Source organism: Oryctolagus cuniculus, chromosome 4 (assembly GCF_051225735.1).
Source record: "Oryctolagus cuniculus isolate XC-2025 breed Fujian yellow rabbit chromosome 4, ASM5122573v1, whole genome shotgun sequence".
Classification (NCBI taxonomy): domain Eukaryota; kingdom Metazoa; phylum Chordata; class Mammalia; order Lagomorpha; family Leporidae; genus Oryctolagus; species Oryctolagus cuniculus.
In genome coordinates this window covers 96,273,363-96,279,238 of record NC_142870.1, presented here as the reverse complement: position 1 = coordinate 96,279,238, position 5,876 = coordinate 96,273,363, and positions in this window count along the sequence as shown.

Below are 5,876 nucleotides of genomic sequence, written 5' to 3'. Positions count from 1 at the left end.
GGGGGACTTGGTTGGATTCCTGCTTCCATATGCTATTTGCCCCTATTCCAAAAGGACAAATGCCTCTACTTGGTTACCCAAGTAGACTTCTGGCTAGAACATTGTGACCCTGGGGTTGTTGACATGCCCAGTGGCCTTTGAAAGTGTGTGGGAGCACAGATCGTATTTACAGTAGGCGATTGCACCACTTTGCATTGCAAATTACAGCGGAATCCAATACAGGAGGAAAAACCACCACCAACTAGCTCTGTTATTCCCTGATGACTTTCCCAAAGCCATTTACAGAGGTTACTACATGTGCACACAGTGCAGCAGAGTACAAAGTGCAGTCCCTTTGCTGGGAAACTTTCTAGGCAGCTCATCTGTTTGCATAGATGCAGGCTGCCACCAGCTGATATCTGTGTCCGGGAAGCCCTTGCACAGGGGGACCAAGTGAGTTCTGGGAGTCCCACCCACATCACTGGCACAACTGAAGATAAAATATGTGCAGTCGAGCTGGTCTCTCTCTTTCAGTTCAATTGCACTGGTAATGTAAAGGAAAATTTGTGCCTGGGTGGAAGAGGCAGGAGACGAGCATAGAAGAAATGGGTTGAGTGCAGCCCTGAAGTTCTCCCCCTTGTTTCTGGTTTTGTGCCTACAGGTGTCATTCAATCACCAAGCCTGAGTAACTTTTTTGATAGAATTAAACCAAAGGGGGGCTGGTGCCGTGGCTCAATAGGCTAATCCTCTGCCTTGCAGCGCCGACACACTGGGTTCTAGTCCCGGTTGGGGCGCCGGAATCTGTCCCAGTTGCCCCTCTTCCAGGCCAGCTCTCTGCTATGGCCCGGGAGTGCAGTGGAGGATGGCCCAAGTGCTTGGGCCCTGCACCCGCCTGGAAGACCAGGAGAAGCACCTGGCTCCTGGCTTCGGATCAGCGCGGTGTGCCAGCTGCAGCACGCCGGCCACGGCGGCCATTGGAGGGTGAACCAACTGCAAAGGAAGACCTTTCTCTCTGCCTCTCTCTCTCACTGTCCACTCTACCTGTAAAAAAAAAAAAAAAGAATTAAACCAAAGGGGAGAGGAGGCTGTAAGTTAGGTTAAAGATGTGGGTTAGCCCTTGTAGATACTTACCTTCAGGTCTTACCAAAACAAAGGTTGAATTCTTTGTTGCTGTTGATAAGATCTCCAGCTTGGCAACTGAGTTTGCCTGACTCCCCCCACCCCTTAAGGAAGAGGGGTCGGTGGGGGCTGAATGGTGACGGTAGAGTGGTGTAGCAGGAACACAGCAGTGAGGTCAACCTGTATTCCAGTCTAGCTCTGCTACTTGACAGCTATGTGACCCTGAGCAAGGAGGGTTTGTGTAAAGATTTTTTTTAAAGATTTATTTATTTGAAAGTCCAAGTTATACAGAGAGAGAAGGAGAAAGAGAGAGAGAGAGAGAGAGAGAGGTCTTCCATCCACTGGTTCACTTCCCAACTGGCTGCAATGGCTGGAACTGTGCCAATCCGAAGCCAGGAGCCAGGAGCTTCTTCTGGGTCTCCCACATGGATGCAGGGACCCAAGGACTTGGGCCATCTTCCACTGCTTTCCCAGGCCACAGCAGAGAGCTGGATCGGAAGTGGAGCAGCTGGGACTCATCCCATATGGGATGCCGGCAGTGTAGGCAGCAGCTTTACCCACTACACCACAGTGCCAGCCCCCTCATCCTATCTTAAAAAGATTATTCGGGGTTGGGATTGAATGAAGTCTTACGCGTGCAGGACCCGGTGCTTGGTTGTTATAAATTGTGTCTAATGTTAGAGGGAGATGGTTGGGAATCTCTGACTTACTGAAGCAGCTTAAACTGCATGCTGATGGCAGGAAATAGATCCTAATGGGAGATGTAGGAATGAAATTAAGGGTACAAGACAGTTGGGCAAGCTGTCAGGCTGAGAGGAAGGAGGAGACAGAAGAGATGGAGGAGCTGAGAGCTGGGTGGGTGAGGAAATGAGTGAGTGCACATCCGGGAGGAGCTGACGGGGACAGTCAGCACCAGCACGGGTGTTTCAAATGAAGGCTCTGGACCAGGACCTGGTGGTGAGTTCAGGCAGCGCAACAAATAAAGAGCAACGAACGTGGATGTGGATTTCCAGGAGCACAGTAAGAGTCCTTTACTTTTTGAAAGATTTAGTTATTTTATTTGAAAGGCAGAATTCCAGAGAGAGAGAGAGAGATCAGTCTTCCATCTGCTGGTTCACTCCCCAAATGGCTGCAGTGATCAGAGTTGGGCCAGGTCCAAAGCCAGGAGCCAGGAGCTTCATCTGGGTCTCCCACTTGGGTGCACCAGCCCAAGCACTTGGGCCATCCTCCACTGTTTGTCTCAGGGGCATTAACAGGGAATTGGATCTGGAAGTGGAGCAGCCAGGACTCGAACCAATGCCTGTAGGGATACTTGTGCCAAAGGCAGCAGTTTAACCAGCTGTGCTACAGTGCCGGCCCCTGGAAGAATTCTAATCCAGTTCCACGAATTACTAATTGTAAAGTCCTATGCAAGTAATTAAACTTCTTTGGGCCTCACTGTCCCTCTCTAAAAAAATTATGTGGCTGCCCATTTTCCAAACCTATTTCCCTTTTCTTCTTGGAATACAGCTGGACTTCACCTCCTGATTTCCCTTGCATTCTTTTTTTTTTTTTTTTTTTTTTTTTTTTTTTTTTTGACAGGCAGAGTGGACAGTGAGAGAGAGAGACAGAAAGGTCTTCCTTTGCCGTTGGTTCACCCTCCAATGGCCGCTGAGGCCGGCGCACTGCGCTGATCCGAAGCCAGGAGCCAGGTACCTCCTCCTGGTCTCCCATGCGGGTGCAGGGCCCAAACACTTGGGCCATCCTCCACTGCACTCCTGGGCCACAGCAGAGAGCTGGACTGGAAGAGGAGCAACTGGGACAGTTTCCGGTGCCCCTACCAGGACTAGAACCTCATGTGCCGGCGCCGCAGGCGGAGGATTAGCCTATTGAGCCGCAGCGTCGGCTTCCCTTGCATTCTAAGTATGACCACAAGCCTGAGTTCTAGCCAATGAAATGTGAACATAAATTATGCTGGCCACTTCTAGGCCAGACCCATAAAAACCACCTTCATGATCTTCCACTCTTCCCCCAAGTAGGTTGGGTGCAGAAGATCTAGGAGAAAATACAGGGGCTCAGAGGGAGGACAGAGCCAGAAGGCAAAAGAAGCCTGGGGCCCTGAATCACCATGTGGATGGCCACTTACTGATTGTTATATGAGAGAGAATTGAATCCTGTATCCTTATGTTTATATATTTGTTAAACAAGCACTCCTTCAACCCCTCACATGTGCTAGACACTTTGATGAACAGAGTATGTGCTGGCATAGTATTCACTGGGGATAAGGAAAAGGGAAGACACGATAGCTATTTCTAGTCTGTAAGACTTAAAAAATGGTAGTGCTGTGGACAGAAGGAGTAATGGCAGGAAGTAAAAGAAATGATTGGCTAAGAGTGAGGAGTTTGGGCTTTAGACATTTGAGAAGGCAGTAAGTAATATTCTGTTGTCCAGTTCACAACACCTTTGAAAGTTGATAGAATATTTCCACGTTAACTTTGTGGGGAGCAACTCGGACTAGACTAAGTTACTGGAATTAAGACTTATTCTATGCATCTGCTCTCCCACAATATGGCGCTGGGAGAGGAGGCAACAGCTTCTACGCAGCTGCCTCTTGCCAACTTGAGTGATGACCTCCAGGAGCTGATCCTGCTCCTGATTGGAGGAGAGCAGCGTACTCGGCGTGTGGGCAGCTGAGTTGGGATTGGCGGAAGAGGACTATAAAGGAGGAGAGAGACAACATGCACCAGGAACATCTAACAGGAACATCTATCTGAAGGAACACCTGTGCAGCCCCCGAGAGAGCCGGCCGGCGGTGTGCCGCTCCCCTGCGGAAGTGGGGAAAGTGGCCAGGGGGAACTGCCCTTCCACGGAGGTGGAAGGGTCGGTAGCCAACCCGGGAAGAACCAGCAGCAAACCCGGGGATGGCCGAGCAGACGAAAGAACAGCGCAGGGTCCTGTGTCGTTCCTCCACGAAGACGGGGAGCGACATAATGGTGCCGTGACTCGGATGTGAAGCCTAGGCAGGGTTTAGTGTCGTTCCTCCACGAAGAGGGGGAGCGACAAACCTGTATGTGTTTTTTAGCCATCATGACAAAGAGTCTAGAAAAGTAACAATCATTGGTATAGTGTCTAAAACCAGAGTAGAATGTCAGCTCCTACCTCATAACTCATCTGCAGCAACTGTGCACATAATGAATGCATCTACTTGAACTGAGAGCTTTCAATCCCTATGTTTTCCAAGACTTTTGTTAACTCAAGCAATGTTGCAAAAGTACCATCATGGGCAGGAAACCTTTTTTCTGTAAAGGGCTATTTGGATATTTACAACATCATTTGCAGGCCATGCAAAATTACTAACTTAAAAATTAGCCTGCTATGGATTTATTGAATTTCAAATCTCACCTGTGGTTGCCTTGGCAAGGCCAGGCCAAAAGATTTCATGCACCTTATATGGCCCACAGGCCAGCTCTTCCCACCCCTGTTAGATGATAATTGCTTCTAAGTAGAACAGCATTTTGAGTTATGCACCTGTGTATTTTGGGGGCTCCCTGGAGTTCACCTCTCTGTACTCCCCACTCCAGCAGCTGACCCTGTGCTCAAGCCTCTGAGGAGGACCAGGACCCTGCAGAGTGACAATTAGCTGGTGCCCACCACCGTGGCCACACTGGCCGTGCATGGCTGGCAACCATTCTGACTGGCTGATGTATCTGTTTATTCAATATTTTGAGTACCACCATTGTGGCTGAAGAGAGAGAGACTCTGAAATCTTATCAGCTTGTTACTAAATGCTTACTCCCTGATTTGGGAAGAAGGGAGAAGAATGGGATTACAATATGGGAAAAGCCTTCTGGAAAAAAAAAAAAGGATCAAGTAACGTCCGGACTAGAAAAGGAGGCCTTTGCCTGGGGAGGAGAGAGGAGAACAGCGAGGTCTGGGCTCTGAGGCAGAGGAGGACCTCTCTCTGCCTTGGTTCCTGGGCATGCAACCTGGAAGGTGTGTGACCCCAAGGAGAAACAGCTGTGTGGACGCGGTGGCAGTCAGCACCCTGGGCTGTCTCACAGTCCTCTGTTTCCCCAATTTTTACAGAAGTGGCTGATAAGCTGGACTCAGAGAATGGCATCAACAGGCAGGTGAGATCCCTCAGCAAGGGGCTTGGTGCATCCGTCATCAAGAGCCAGATATCTCCTTCTCATTCTCACCCCAAACACCTTGGCACTGAGTGAGCTTTGGGAACTGTAGTACAGTTTGCATGGGGAGTAGCTGGGTGAGGGGACACCAAGAAGTACTGGGGTTATGCTCCCTAGTGCTACATGAGATAGAAATTAATTTACTCTGAAAATAAAGTGGTATTTCCATGCACCAAAATGTATGGTCATGATTCATGCCTGCAACCATCTTTGCAATATATAGCCAGAGTTTCGTTCGCTTCATAATTGAATTTAGAATTCACTTTTCCAAAAGGAAACGTAGATGACTGTGAATGGCTATGGGAAGAGAATTTGGGCCTCTTTTATAATAATACTCATTTAAATGATAATACATGCCTTCTTACTGTGCCCAGCTGTAGTGGAAGCAGTAAGAGACAGTACAAAATAAGAGGAGTTAAGTCCAAGAAAAAAAAGGAAATTCTGAGGATCAGAAATTTGCCTCCAGGGACATACACCAGTGGCAGAATGACCTACTGACTACAGTGCCAAGACCTTTCCTCTCCTCTCCCGTGTCTGTCTCTTCTCACAGTCTCTCCTCCCCTACTCACATTTTCCCTATTCAGGGCATGAAAGTGAAGTTCGAAGAACTGG